The 17,064-nt window shown below is 26.1% G+C and overlaps 1 pseudogene; it reads right to left on the bottom strand.

Moving 5' to 3' along the window:
- The window catches only part of LOC101506201 (protein neprosin-like), a 13,703-nt pseudogene extending 3,838 nt beyond the window's left edge, over positions 1–9,865 (bottom strand).
- Between the last annotated feature and the right edge of the window lie 7,199 nt (positions 9,866–17,064).

Below are 17,064 nucleotides of genomic sequence, written 5' to 3'. Positions count from 1 at the left end.
AAATTTAAGTTCTTATCCCTTCATTTTACCGATTTTCTACTCCTACCCAACTCATCCGTAAATATAAAGTAATAAATTTAAAAATTATATTTATTATTATTAAACAATAATTTCAATAGAAAATATATTGAATTTTATAATACAAAAAATATATTAAATAAAATGAATAAGGCTCTATATATATAGTTTAAAAATAGTATTAGTTTTAATAATAGTCAAGTTCGAGAACAAATACTTAAACCACAATTTAATTATCAAATCTTGAATCGTTGAATTCAATTTTTTGTTGGTTTGATTTTCAAAACATTTGTATATATATTGGGATGTATCAAGTAAAAGAAGTTTTAATATAATAAGATTAAATTTTGATCATACAACTATACAAGGATGATCATGATTACAAATGTCATATGACCAATTAATTAAAATAATCACATGACTTTTTGTTTTAATCTTAATCATTCACGATTTTATCAATGACTAAGATTCACACTTATTATTAAAAAAAATTAATTTAATATAATTCATATATGTGTGTATGTCAAATGTATTGATTTTAAATAAATATTCCCTTACATGGTATCCATGGGAGCTTTGGGAATATTGTTGAAAATCTTCGACGAGTGATTTTGAAGATGAATTAGTAACAATTCGAAGTCTTCTTGTCTTTTTGTGAATAGGAACTTTTCCTGTAGGACATCCTTCTACATTTTTACCAGTAGAATATAGTCTACTTCGAGTGATATTTGTTTCGAAGGTTGGGTAAAGCTGAGATGCAATAAAAAGAAACATAAAATAGTTCAATGAATAAATATAATTGAAGTTGAAAATTTTATATGAAATTTTAACTAATAAAATACATAATAACTTATTTGGTTAGACACATTTTTTTTGCTTATATATATATATATGGGTGAGAATCTGTTGACTCCAAAAGTAAGTCTGAGATAAGTTATTTAACTTAATTATTCAATATAAACGATAAATTTCACTAAATCAACCGTTAATTATTGACGTAATATATTAATAATCAAATACATAAAATTTTATATAAATTCAAAATATGTAGTTATGTAATCTACTCATGGATATTTTTTGAAAGTTTTATTATACATTCATTTGAAATTTTTAATGAAGTATCAAATAGTTTAAAAAATTTATAAAAATTTGTGGATTTGATCTACTCGGTAAGAAATTTTGATTGGACGGTTGAATTAATAAAATTTATCATTTATATTGAGTTATTGAGTAAAATAACTCATCACATAATTACCTCTATTTTTAACGGATTCTCACCTCTATATGCATGTCATGCCTTCCTACTTCAACAAATAACATTAGTTTTCATATTTTGAGTTAATTAAACTAGTAAATAGTTTAGTTATTATACCTGAATGTTGTGATTTTTTAATAATGGATGTTGTAGAGCAGGTTGTTTGTAGATATCAACACAATCAAAATCATTGTCCACTTGATTCTAGATTTGTTAATCAAAACTATAATCATGTGTAAAATAAATTAAGAAAAGACAGTAAAACTTAAACAGTACTACAGAGTTATCTGATGTAACAAAATAATATTGCTCATTTAGTAGAGTTTTGCTTCTTGCATCAACTTTGCAAGATGCCATGCACAAAATAAGAACTAGAAAGAAAAATATTGCCATAAAAAATAAAGATGCTAGATTCAAATATATGTGATACTTGTGCACATATGTGTACACACACATATATATAATGTAATATATTATAAAATAGTATTAACATTTCAATTGGTAAGGATTTATATTAATTATTACATTTATCATTTGACTTTGATATTCAATGTGAGATATAAATTATTTAAGAATCAATATTTTTCAATCAAAAAATAAGTCTTATTAAATAAAAAGAGTAAAAACAAATTAATATTAAAAAATAATATAAATTGATGCCACCTATTTCTCGATTTTTTCTATACATGTTACATCCTCTATATAGATATGAATTAGTATTAAAAAAATCAAATATATTAAATTAAACAATATCTATAAAACCATTGTACATTTGGTTTTCAAGTGATCGATATTCCAAGAGAAAAAGCATATTTTCAATTTTTTTATACTTTAGTAAAAAGATAATATTTACAATCACTGATAACTATTAAACTAATTATGCATTTGATAAAATTAACAATTCAATTATATTTAAAATATAAAATGACATAAAAAGAATATTCTTATTTAAAAATAAATTTTATCAGTTAATGCTTAAAATATTTCAAAAGTAGTAGTATAAATTCTAAATTTTTATTAATTTAAAATTCATCAATCTATTATATTTTTTTTAATTACTATAAATATTTAATTTAATTTTTTACTTTAAATTATTAATTATTACAATTATTTTCAATTATATAAGTTATATATAAATAACTTATTTAATGAAATTATTTAAATTATTATAATATATAAATTATAAAAGGTAAAACTATAGTTTTAGTTACAATAATAAATGTAAAATTGAAAGAAAAAATATAAGCTATAAACTCATAAGTTACTTGAATTAACTTATCAAAATCTATTATAATATATATGTTATAAACTCATCAATGATTGTTACCAAATAGAACTTATAAATTATAAACTCGTTCTTTTGGTTTTATCATATATAGTTTAATGGCTTGTTGGATTTAGGACATGTTTGAGTGAGTTTTACTTTTTAGTTTTTAAATTTTATCTTTAAAATTAATTTTACAAACTATTTTTGAAAAGAAAATAAATAAAAAAAATCTGTTTGAATTATCTTAATTTTGAAAGTTGTTTTGAAGAAGAGAAAATTAAAAAAAAAAAAAAAATGTTTGACAAATTTATATATTTTAAATATGACATATAAACAAGTAATTTCTTTTAATTTTTTTGGTTATAATTATTTTAATTTAATATGACATAAAATTTTAATATATATGTATACTTATTATAGTCAATAATAATAATAATTATAAAAATAAAAATTATATTAATAATAAAAATAATAATAGAAATAATAATAGTATTAATAATAAGAAGAAGAACAACAACAACAATAATAATAGAAAATTTGTGATATCCCAATGCACTTTGTTGTTGGGTCGTGATTTATCAAGACTAGCCTGTCCAATATAGACTACGCGGATCAACTGTTCATTCGAATTCGTTTTTCTTTCAATACTTTATTTATTTAAATAATAAAAAATTATCCTAAATCACTGAATTTTGTGATTTTTTAATAATGGATGTTGTAGAGCAGGTTGTTTTTTAGATATCAACACAATTAAAATTATTGACCACTTGATTCTAGATTGATTAATCAAAATTATATTCATTTATAAAATAAATTAGAAAAAGACAGTAAAGTTTAAACAATACCACAAAATTATCTGATGTAACAAAATGATATTGCTCATTTAGTAGAGTTTTACTTCTTGCATCAACTTTGCAAGATGCTATGCACAAAATAAGAAGTAGAAAGAAAAATATCCCCATAAAAAAAAAAAAAGATGTTAGATTCAAATATATGTGATACTTGTGCAGATATGTGTACACACATATATATAATAAAATATCTTATAAAATACTATTATCATTTTAATTGGGTAAGATTAATATTAATTATAATATTTATCATTTGACTAAGATTAATATTAATTATGATATTTATCATTTGACTTTAATATTCAAGGCGGGATATAAATTATTTAAGATTCAATATTTTTTAATTAAAAAATAAATCTTATTAAATTAAAAGAGTAAAAACAAATTAATATTAAAAAATATTATAAATAGATACCACCTATTTCTCGATTTTTTCTATACATGTTACATCCTCTAAGTAGATATGGATTAGTATTTAAAAAAATCAAATTTATTAAATTAAATAATATCTATAAAACCATTGGCCATTTGGTTTTCAAGTGATCGATATTCCAATAGAAAAAATATATCCACATTAAACTAATTGTACATTTGATAAAATTAATTCAAATATATTTAAAATATAAATTGACATAAAAAGAATATTCTTATTTAAAAATAAATTTTATCAGTTAATGCTTAAAATATTTCAAAAGTAGTGGTATATATTCTAAGTTTTTATTAATTTTAAATTTATCAATTTAATATATTTTTAATTCTTTGTTTATTTTAAATTAAAATAAATAAATTATTTATTTTAAAATTTTAATTATTTATAGATAATTTAAAATTATATTAAATAAATTATTTCTTATCAGATATATATATATATTATTTAGCTAGTTTATTTTTTTTAAATTATAATAAATATTTATTTTAATTACTTTAAATTATTAATTATTAAAATTATTTTCAATTATATAAGTTATTTATAAATAATTTATTTAATGAAATTATTTTAACTTATTATAATATATAAATTATAAAAAGTAAAAAATAATTTTAGAAGAACTAAAAAATAATTTTATCTGGCGAGTCCGTAACCCGTCCTATTTCTAATACGACCAAATGGATTATGGAGAACGTGATTTCGATAATATTTTTCAAAACAATTCTAATACAATCAAATTGAAAACAATTCTTAAAAACAATTTTTCAAAACATTATTAACAAATAAGTTTTTAAGTTTTTTAATAAGAGAAACATAATTTTTAAAAACTGAATCAAACAAGCCTTTAGTTTTGATCAATAGTTTTTCAGTTTCTAAAAATAAAAAATTTGTTTGACTACACGATTTTGTAAAATTGTTTTTAAAAACTAATTTCTATTATATTCTTTTTAAAAGTAAAAAAATCAAAATTAAATGTATGTTTGAAACACTTTCGTATTTTAGTTTTTTAATTTTGTTTTATAAATTTAATTAAAAAAACTGTTTTAAGGAATAGAATTAAGAAAAAAAAAATATTTGAGATACTTGTTTCAGAAATCAGTTTTAAATTTGAGAAAAAAAAAGTCTATTTAGTAATTGAATTTTTTTAAAACAATTTTTGAATAGAGAATTAAAACAACTATTTGATAATCCAATTTTCAAAATTTGTTTTTCTTATATTAAATAATAAAAGTAAAAAGATAAACAAAATCATTTAATAACATTTAAATACAAGCAAAGATTTTAGTATAATTAATACATAAATTTTTATTAAAAGATTTTAATAAACATTTTGTAGTATTCAATTTTGTCTAAATAATTAAAAAATAAGTCATAATATTTTTAATTATTTTTGTAATTTTTTAAACCAGTTTTATTTCTTTAAAAAGAGCATCAAAATTAAAGATTTATTGATCTAGCGAATAAATTTGGTCGACATTCTCGTTATTCTTTCATAACAAAGTTCCCAATTTATATTCATAAAAAAAAAAAACAAATAAATAAATAACAACAAATTAAAAAATATATAATTTTATTTGGCATATGCCCCTTTGTGAATCAGACTCTTTTTTCTTCTTTTTTTTTATCTTATTTCATATAAATCGATGGAAAATAATAGAATAAAGTATTCCTAACATACACATATGTAATTTAAATTTATTTTTAATTATTTGAACAAAATTCAAATAAATTGATAAATTTACACCATCATGTATTCATCATGGCTTTTAGATCCGCAACATTTTTTATATAAAAACAACAACAAACCCTTATATTTTATCTTATATTAGTATAAGTATATTGGGTTTTGTACCGTGCACCCCTCACTTATACCTCGCATCTCCCATCATCAAGAAAAATATCAGATTGCCCCTAATATAATTAGTAAAAAACCCTAAAAAAGATTCTCTTCTTTTTTTTTTCATCCATTTTATTCGAAAGTTTAAATTGTCCGAATGACATTTGCAAACATTCCAACCTTTGAAACTTTCGAAATCCAAAAGTAAGATAAACTTCAAAAGTTTGAAATTTTCAAAATATTAATTTTCCAAATTTCGAAAGTTTTCATGAACATGAAACTTTCGAAGTTCATTTTTTTCCAAAATTTTGAAACTTTCGAAAGTTTCCATAAACATGAAACTTTCGAAATACAGAAACCTTCAAAACTTTCTAAAAATCTGAAAGTTTCGAAATATAAAATTCAGAAATATAAAGTTTTTCAGTTTCGAAACTTTGGTATTCATTAAAAGTTCTGAAATCCATTTTTATTAGTAATAAATTAATAATAATAAATAGTGATAAATTTATAATAATAAATTTATAGTAATAAATAGTATTATATTTGTAGTAATAAATTAATAGTATTAAATTTGATATCTAATTTCGGAAGTTTCAAATTCATTAAAATTTTTGAAAGTTTCAGATGATCTAGAAAATAGTATTTCGAAACTTTCAGATATTCTAAAAATGAATTGAAAATTTCGAAAGTTTGGAATTTTTTGAAACTTTCGAAACTGACTTACTTCGAATGTTTGAAATTTTCGAAAGATATGTGTTTCGGAAGTTTCACATTCATCCAAACTTTCGAAATTTTCTGGAAATTTTCATTTCGGAACTTTCAAATTCAACGAAAGTTCCGAATGATATGTGTTTCAGAAGTTTCAAAGTCTTCCAAACTTTTGAAACTTTCTGGAAATGTTAACATCGGAACTTTAATATTCATCGAAAGTTTCAAAATTGATAATTATTTCTGTAATTATATTTCGAAAAGTTTCTAATTTAACAAAAGTTCCGAATAGATCATAAAACTCACTTTTAATTATTTCGAAAGTTTGAAACTTTCGAATATTAAGAAATTATTTGGAAGTTTCGAAAGTGAGGGTGAGAAAAGAAAGTGATAAAATAAAAAAGGGTAAAATGGTCATTCGAAAAAATGGCGGGGTAAGAGGTAAAAAATGAGGGGGTGCACGGTACAGTTCTCATATTATATATCACGTGTAACCGTGATGAGGCATCACTAAGTATAAATATATATTATCGTTTTTTATTTTGCACCCCATCTATATTTGCTACTCTTGAACCCATATAAATATATATTTGTCTTTTGAATTATCTTCAAAAAATTTAAATTTTTTTACCTCTCATTTTTTCACTCCCTCTTTCGAACATTTAAAAAAAATCAACATAACTTTTAAATTTTCAAAACCACAAAATTTCTAAAATTTCGAAACTTTCGACCAATATGAAATTTTTGAAATAGAGATTTTTTAGATTTTTTAAAACTTTCGAAATAGAAAATTTTCAAAACTTTCAAATAATTCAAAACTTTCGAAAAATTTAAAAATTTCAAAATAAAAAATCTCCAAAACTTTCGAAGGTTTTGAAATTTGTGTAATTTCCCATTTTTTAAAAAAATTATTGATATAGTAATTATGTTAACTTAATTTTGCATTGCTTAGAATCAGAGGCACGAGCAGGGAAACCTTTCACTCACAACATCATATCGACGAATGAATGAAGCAAACTGTCTACCTCTAGTTCTAATCACTGCAAAATTAACTTAACATAATTATTATATCAATAATTTAATAAAAATGGAAAATTACAAAAATTTCAAAACCTTAGAAAGTTTTGAATAATTGAAATATTCGAATGTTTTTCCTATTTTGAAAGTTTCGAATATTCTAAAAAAATTCCATTTTGAAAGTTTCACAAAATTTGAAAATTTTATATTTTGAGAGTTTGAGATTGTTTTAAATTTTAGAAATTTTGTGTTTCAAAAGTTTTAAATATTCGAGCCCAATTTACTTTTCGATTTCAAAGATTTAGAAAAATTTCAAAGTTAAGGTGATTTGAAAACAATGAGGCTTTGTTGGAATACCGAAGTTGCATTAAAAAATGGTGATTTGGTTTGGTGGAAGTGACGAAGGAAGAAGATGAACGCAATCAAGGGGTTTCAATTTGATTTTATTTTTTGACCGAGGAGGATTCAATTTTTGTTGATAGAAAATTATAATTTGTTTTTGTTGAAAAATAAAATTAATAATCTTACTCAAGAGTATTATTAGGTGAGTCAATAATGCTTCTCCGTCAAAACTTTGTCACATCAATGATTTTTAAATGAAAAACCCACCATAAATAAAAATAATGATTTAAAATTTCGGATTCGAATCGAGATTCATAGTTGTGTAAGTTGATTATGGTGAAATTTATCGTCTCTTATAAGATAAAAAAACTTATACTGTAGGTATTAAAAAAAATGTTAGAACTAAAATTAAAGTATTGTATATTTGTAAGGACCAAAAATATAATTAAGCTAAAAATATGAATGCAAATAAAAGAAAATGCTCATTCAATGAAATTATTTATAATATTTCAAGAAGTGTATAAATTTGATGTCGGAATGGCTGACTATGTCATCACCCTTTATTTTCCCTTTGTAATTGATAGGACTAATTCTCACATTTTATTTCTTTATTTTATTTTTTTGAAGTCGTGATGACAGGCCATCACCTATTATTTTTATTTAAAGCCGGAATAACTAAAACACACATTAATTTTATTCAAAGTTGAGATGACAGACACACATCGGAAGTTGAGATGACTTACCTTTGCACTCTATTTTTTCTTTGAAATTAAGATTACTAACTTGCACCTTTAATTTTTCCTTTGAAATTGAGATGTCTGGCCCACACCATATTTTGTTGTAGCCCAAATAACTGATTTGTCCGCTTTGTTTTTTCTTTGAAGTCAAAATGATTGATTGACATTTTTAAAGTCGAAATGACTAATCCATACCCTTAATTTTGTTGATGTATGAATGACCAGCGTACACTTTTCGACGTCCTCTAAAACATGCTAGCTCTAGAGGTTTAATTTAAATTTTATATTATATGTATTTGAATATATATATATATATATATATATATATATATATATTGGAGATTAATTGCTAAATTACAACCATATATTTTTATTTAATTGATTGTTTGTATAAATGATTGGGTGTGAAGGTTCTCTCTCATTAACATGAACTTCAAATAAATCCAACCAAAAAATAAAAATGCATTTAAATCTTATTTTTAACGTGAAAGTCGAACGATATTTTTAATGCAATTTTAATTATGAGTTTTTTGTTTATGATGCACAATATAATATCTATAGAGCTTGGATCCCTTGTCATTTTTCGCTTCCCTCTCCATCTTCTGCCTTATCCCAACCCCTCTATCAAATGCTTCTTATTACTACTATTGGATTCTCATTTGAAATTCAATTTTTTCTACCTTTGTGGTAGCATGTCTAATTCATCATTCAATGTCTCTCTTATATCCTTTGTCTTCTCCTTTTTCTTTACAATTTTCTCTATATCACTATTCATCTCTTTTCTTTAAGTATTGCAAGGTTTTGAAAACTCACATTCCACTACTTTTCCAAAACCTTACAAACATAAAGATGGAGATGAAGAAAGATAAAAGAAAAAAAGAGCTTAGAGAGAGATATGACGGTAAGGGAATATGAGAGAGATGTTGAAGAATGATTTTGAGATGTTGCCACAAAATAATTGTATCTCAAGTGAGAACCGAAGTTGTTGTTTCAAAAGAATTTGTCAGAGGAGGTGGGTTGAGTCGGGAGGTGTGCAGGAAGGGGAAAATGATTAGGTGTGAACAGTGTACTTCATTATCATGAACTTCAAATAAATGCAACCCAAAAACAAAAATGCATTTAAACCTTATTTTTAACGTGAAAGTCGAATGAGTTTTTTAATGCAATTTTAATAATGAGATTTTTTGTTTACAATGCACGAAATAATATCTATTGAGCTTGGATTCCTTGTCATTTCTCTTTTCCCTTTCCATCTACTACCTCAACCCAACCCGTCTAACAAACGCTTCTCATTAGTATTATTGGATTCTCATTTGAAATTCAATTTTTTCTACCTTTGTGGCAGTATGTCAAACTCATCTACTACCTCTTATATCTTTTGTTTTTCCCTCTCTCTTTGCCATTTTCTCTATATCACTATTCATCTCTTTTCTTTAAGTATTGTATGGTTTTAAAAACTCACATTCCATTACTTTTGCAAAATTTTACAAACATAAAGAAGGGAATGAAAAGAAATAGAGGAAAAAAGGGTTGAGAGAGAGATATGAAGGTAAGAGAATAAGGTAAAGAATGATTTTGAGATGTCGCCACAAAATGATTGAATCTCAAGGAATTGAGAAGCATTTGTCATAGGAGGTGAGTTGAGTCGGGAGGTGTGAAGGGAGGGGGGAAATGATTGGGTGTGAAGGAAGGAGGAAAATGATTGGGTGTGAAGGGTGTATCTCATCTCATTATCATGAACATCAAATAAATTCAACCAAAAAACAAAAATGCATTTAAATCTAATTTTTAACGTGAAAGTTCATGGACGTTTTTAATGCAATTTTAATTAGGAGTTTTTTTTGTTTATAATGAAAGAGATAATATTTATTGAGCTAGGATCCCTTGTCATTTCTCACTTCCCTTTCCATCTCCTACCTCAACTCAACCCCTTTAACTAATACTTATCATTGGGACTATTGGAGCATGTCAAAATCATCATTCAATGTCTCTTATATCCCTTGTCTTCCCTCCTCTCTTGCACTTTTGCCTATATCACTCTTAATCTCGTTTTTTAAGTTTTGTAAGGTTTTGAAAACTCATATTCCACTACTTCTGCAAAACCTTACATAAATAAGGGGATGAAGAGATAAATGAAAAAATGGCAAAGAGATAGGATGGTAACGGAATATGGGAGAGATGTTGAAGAATGATTATAAGATGTCACCACAAAATGATTGAATCTCAAGTGAGAACCAAAGTAATTGTTTAATAAGCATTTGTAAGAAGAGGTGGGTTGAGCCGGAAGGTGTGAAGAGAGGGACAAAATGATTGGGTCTGATGGGTGTATCTCATTATCTATTGAGCTTGGATCCCTTGTCTTTTCTCTCTTCCTTTTCCACCTCCTACCTCAACCCAACCCCTCTAACAAATGATTCTCATTTGAAATTCAATTTTGTCGACCTTTGTGGCAGCATGTCAAAGTCATCATTCAATGTTTCTCTGATATTCTTTGTCTTCCCCTTTTTATTTGCCTTTTTCTCTATATCATTCTTCATCTATTTTCTTTAGGTATCGTAAGGTTTTGAAAACTCACATTCCACTGCTTTTGCAAAACCTTACAAACATAAAAAAAGGGGATGAAGAGAGAATAAGGGAAAAATAGCTTAGAGAGATAGGACGATAAGGGAATATGAGAGAGATGTTGAAGAATGATTTTGAGATATCGCCACTAAATGATTGAATATCAAGTGACAACCGAAGTAGTTTTTTTAGAAGCATTTGTTAGTGGAGGTGGGTTGATCTGAAAGGTGTGAAGGGGAAATGATTGAAAGTGAAAGGTGTATCTCATTATCATGAACTTCAAATAAATCCAATCAAAAAACAAAAATGCATTTAAACCTTATTTTTAACGTGAGAGCCAAATGATGTTTTTAATGTAATTTTAATTATGAGTTTTTTAGTTTATAATGCACGTGATAATATCTATTAAGGTTGGATCCCTTTATCATTTCTCTCTTCCCTTTCCATCTCCTGCCTCAACCCAACCCTTCTTACACATGTTTCTCAATGCTACTATTAGATTCTCATTTGAAATTCAATTGTTTCTACCTTTATGGCACCATGTCAAAGTCATCATTCAATGTCTCTGTTCTTTTGTCTTCCCCTCTCTCTTTGTTATTTTCTCTATATCACTTTTCATCTATTTTATTTTAAGTATTGTATGATTTTGAAAACTCACATTCCACTACTTTTGCAAAACTTTATAAACAAAAAGGAAGGGGATGAAGACAACCTTACAAACAAAAACGAAGGGAATGAAGAGAGATAAAGGGAAAAAGGGCTGAGAGAGATATGACGGCCAAAGAATATAAGACAGATGTTGAATCATGATTTTGAGATGTCGCCACAAAATGATTGAATCTCAAGTGAGAAACGAAGTAGTTGTTTGAGACGCATTTGTCAGAGGAGGTGGGTTGAGCAGGGAGGTGTGAAGGGAGGGGAAAAATGATTAGGTGTGAAGGGTGTATCTCATTATCATGAACTTCAAATAAATCCAAAAAAAAAAAAAAAACCATTTAAACTTTATTTTTAATGTGAAAGGCAAATGAAGTTTTTATTGCAATTTTAATTATGAGATTTTTTATTTATAATGTACGAGATATTATCTTTTGAGCTTGGATCCCTTGTCATTTCTCTCTTCCCCTTCTTTCTTCTGCCTCAACCATACCCCTCTAACAAATGCTTCTCATTGCTGCTATTAGATTCTCATTTGAAATTCAATTTTTTCTACCTTTCTGGCAGCATGTCAAAGTCATCATTCAATTTATCTCTTATATCCTTTGTCTTCCCCTTTCTCTTTGCCATTTTCTCTATATCACTATTCGTCTCTTTTCTTTAAGTATTGTAAGGTTTTGACAACTCACATTCCATTACTTTTGCAAAACCTTACAAACATAATGAAGGGGATGAAAACAGACAAAAGGAAAATAGGCTGAGAGAGATATGGACGATAAGGGAATATGGGAGAAATGCTAAAGAATGATTTTGAGATGTCGCCGCAAAATGATTGAATCTCAAGTGAGAACTGAAGTAGTTGTTTGATTCATTTGTCAGATGAGGTGGGTTGAGTCGGAAGGTGTGAAGGAAGGGGAAAATGATTGGGGTGAAGGGTGTATCTCATTATCATGAACATCAAACAAATAAATCAAAAAACAAAAATGCATTTAAACCTTATTTTTAACGTGAAAGTCAAATGACGTTTTTAATGCAATTTTAATTATGCGTCTTTTTGTTTATAATGCACGAGATAATATCTATTGAGCTTGGATCCCTTGTCATTTATCTTTTCCCTTTCCATCTCCTGCCTCAACCCAACCTCACTAACAAAAGCTTCTCATTGCCATTATTGGATTCTCAATTGAAATTCAATTTTTTCTACCTTTGTGACAACATGTCAAAGTCATCATTCAATGTCGCTCTTATATCGTTTTTATTCCCCTCTTTCTTTGCCATTTTCTCTATATAACTCTATATTTTTTTTCTTTAAGTATTGTAAGGTTTTGAAAACTCACATTCCACTACTTTTGAAAAACCTTACAAACATAAAGAAGGGGATGAAGAGAGATAAAGGGAAAAAGGCATGATAGAGAGATAGGACAGTAAGAGAATATGAGAGAGATGTTGAAGAATGATTTTGAGATGTCGCCACAAAATGATTGTATCTCAAGTGAGAACCGAATTAGTTGTTTGAGATGCATTTTTCAGATGAGGTGGGTTGAGTCGGGATGTGTGAAGGGAGGGGAAAAATGATTGGGTGTGAAGGGTGTATCTCATTATCATGAACGTCAAATAAATACAATCAAAAAATAAAAATGCATTTCAACGTTATTTTTAATGTGAAAGTCGAATGACGTTTTTAATGCAATTTTAATTATTAGTTTTTTTTTTTGTTTATAATGCACGAGATAATATCTATTCAACTTAGATCCCTTGTCATTTCTCTCTTCCCTTTCCATCTCCCGCCTCAACCCAACCCCTCTAACAAATACTTCTCATTGTTATTATTGGATTCTCGTTTGAAATTCAATTTTTTCTATTGACAACATGTCGAAGTCATCATTCAATGGCTCTCTTATATCCTTTGTATTCCCCTCTCTATTTGCCTTTTTCTCTATATAACTCTTTATCTCTTTTTTTAAGTATTGTAAGGTTTTGAAAACTCACATTCCACTACTTTTGAAAAACCTTACAAACATAAAGAAGGGGATGAAGAGAGATAAAGGGAAAAAGGCATGATAGAGAGATAGGACAGTAAGAGAATATGAGAGAGATGTTGAAGAATGATTTTGAGATGTCGCCACAAAATGATTGTATCTCAAGTGAGAACCGAATTAGTTGTTTGAGATGCATTTTTCAGATGAGGTGGGTTGAGTCGGGATGTGTGAAGGGAGGGGAAAAATGATTGGGTGTGAAGGGTGTATCTCATTATCATGAACGTCAAATAAATACAATCAAAAAATAAAAATGCATTTCAACGTTATTTTTAATGTGAAAGTCGAATGACGTTTTTAATGCAATTTTAATTATTAGTTTTTTTTTTTGTTTATAATGCACGAGATAATATCTATTCAACTTAGATCCCTTGTCATTTCTCTCTTCCCTTTCCATCTCCCGCCTCAACCCAACCCCTCTAACAAATACTTCTCATTGTTATTATTGGATTCTCGTTTGAAATTCAATTTTTTCTATTGACAACATGTCGAAGTCATCATTCAATGGCTCTCTTATATCCTTTGTATTCCCCTCTCTATTTGCCTTTTTCTCTATATAACTCTTTATCTCTTTTTTTAAGTATTGTAAGGTTTTGAAAACTCACATTCCACTACTTTTGCAAAACCTTATAAACATAAAGAAGAGGTTGAGGAGAGATAAAGGCAAAAACGGCTGAGAGAGATATGACGGTAAGGGAATATGAGAGAGATGCTGAAGAACGATTTTGAGATGTCGCCTCAAAATGATTAAATCTCAAATGAGAGTTGTTTGAGAAGCATTTGTCAGATGAGGTGAGTTGAGCCGAAAGGAGTGAATGGAGGAAAAAATGATTGGTTATGAAGGGTGTATCTCATTATCATTAACTTCATATAAATCCAACCAAAAAACAAAAATCCTTTGAAACCTTATGTTTAACGTGAAAGCTTAGTGACATTTTAATTCAATTTTAATTATGATTTTTTTTGTGTTTATAATGCACAATATAACATCTATTGAGCTTGCAATCTATAATAATTTAGTCTTTCATGGGAAGATTACGCACTTCAATATTAAGCTTGATTTTCTTAGAGAAGTCCTGAAGAAAGGAAAAATCTTCTTACAAAATTGCAAGACAAAAGACCAATTGGCAAACATCTATACAACGGCTCTTTCAAAAGGAAGGTCTGAAAACTTGAGAATAAACTCGGTTTTAATGACTACTTATCCAAGGTGAGGTGTTAATAATATTGACCAACGCCTATTATTAGAATTTATTGTAGAATTTATATGGTTATGAGTTTTAATTATAGGAATTATGGGAGCTAATGGGTTGTTACAAATTAATAATAGGCTATTACAAATTTATGGATAGTTTTATTTATATTAATTTCTGATTATCAATTTCTTGTATTTAAATGTTGTTAAAAGTCATTAGTACTAGTTCAATTGACAAATACCGATACAATTTTTTTTTCGATATTAGACGTCTTGTCGGATTTGAACCTGGGACCACACAGTTATGAGTTAATTATAGCGAAATTTACGATTTGTTAAAATAAAATAAGAAATAAATAAAAAAGAAACAATGAAAGTACATGTTTAAATTTCCATTTTTTACACCTCAACAACAAAATATTTGGAGCTGCTCAATGTTTCCCACCAAATCAAACGTGGAAGCAACACCATTCAACTGAAGAATTTTTTAAGGCTAGTCATTTTTTCTTTGCATTTAGTATGAAATTATTTATAGTCTTCACTTTCATTATTTATTTGTATGCAACAATTTTACATTTAAGTGAGGTTTAAAATTGCTTAAACACATTTTAAAAAATATATTTACTTTTTAAGCTGTAAAGTCACATTTTTATTAAATGGCATAAATAATCGCCACAATGTAAACACTTCATGAACGTTCTCATATTCTCATCGTCACATTTTTTAAAAAAACTCACCAAATTATTTAATTTTTTTTTTGTCTCATCATAGATAGATGATACAAAAGAAACTTGTTAACAAAATAGTTATTTAGTTTATGCAAGTGTGTCATGATATATAGTTCATTTTGATCGGCTAGTTTAACTATATCTTATTTATCTCATCTGTCAAAATCTCTTATATAAAAAATGAACATTTTTTAGCTTGCTTCATTTCTATAACAACTTCTATAATTCATTTTGCATGTGTCATATAAAGGGTAGTACACTTCTTATCTATAGCAAGAGAACATTTGGTAAGTTTCCAAGTGTTTAGTAAGAACAACTTGTGATAACTTTTGGTAAATTCAATTGAATGTTTGAAGTATTTTTCACACCTTTAAGGGTTAATTAATTTGGTACCATTGGACATTTTTTTAAACAAAAGGGATAATAGCTTAATGTTATGAAACATAGAGAAACAATTTTGGTAAGCTTCATTCTCCTTATTTTTGTTTGTTTTTAGTCTTTTTTTTGTAATTTCTTTAAAGTATTCTTCTTTGAGAATTAGAGACTACTCATTTGAGGTATAAATTTCACATATATTTATGGTTCAATGGTTACAATATAATACAGACAATAAATATATGATATATTATATAGAATAAGATAATGATATAATAAGATAACGATAAATAATCATTTATTATATCATGTATCATTTATTATATCATGTGTATACATATTTGATGTGCACATGATAACAAACATAATAATACTATTTTATTCTATCATGTTTTTTGTTGCGCACATCTCATGATAACATGATAAAATATATATTATATTTAAATAATAAAGTTATATTTGTGAAATAATTTCATATATTTAAAAAAAAATTAACTTACAATATTTTAAAATTTTATAAATTAGCAACAAAAAAAAAAGATTCTAAATGATATATATAAATGACAAAATTGGCATTATAAGAAAATTATATTTCTCGTCTTGGTGCAACTTTTTTTCTTCTTTTTGGTGCAATGTTCGTTTTGGTTCAAATTGAGACAGTAGTTTTGATCAATTACAAATTTCAATCAATAGTTTTGGTGTCGTCAACATTATATAACTGGATGCATAGGTATTTCACACACTTGAATATTCTCGTACTTGTAGACATGTTGTCGTTTTACACTATTAATTTGAATGTTATGAGTTTGTTCGTAAATTAATTATTTATATTTTTAGCATATTTTAATTTGTATTACATCGACGTATTCTACAATTTGAATATCGCTTATTTTAGTCAAACAAGTTATATTTATTTTAAATAATAAATCTATTTGTAAATATTAAAATTTCAATGTATCTTTTTAGTTTAGTAGATTATATAAAATGACAAAACTATCATTGTGATAAAATTATACATGTTTTTAAAAGTTAGTATTTTATTTTTAATTTTA

This window comes from Cicer arietinum, chromosome 5 (assembly GCF_000331145.2).
Source record: "Cicer arietinum cultivar CDC Frontier isolate Library 1 chromosome 5, Cicar.CDCFrontier_v2.0, whole genome shotgun sequence".
Taxonomy (NCBI): Eukaryota; Viridiplantae; Streptophyta; class Magnoliopsida; order Fabales; family Fabaceae; genus Cicer; species Cicer arietinum.
This window is presented reverse-complemented; position numbering and strand designations above follow the sequence as displayed.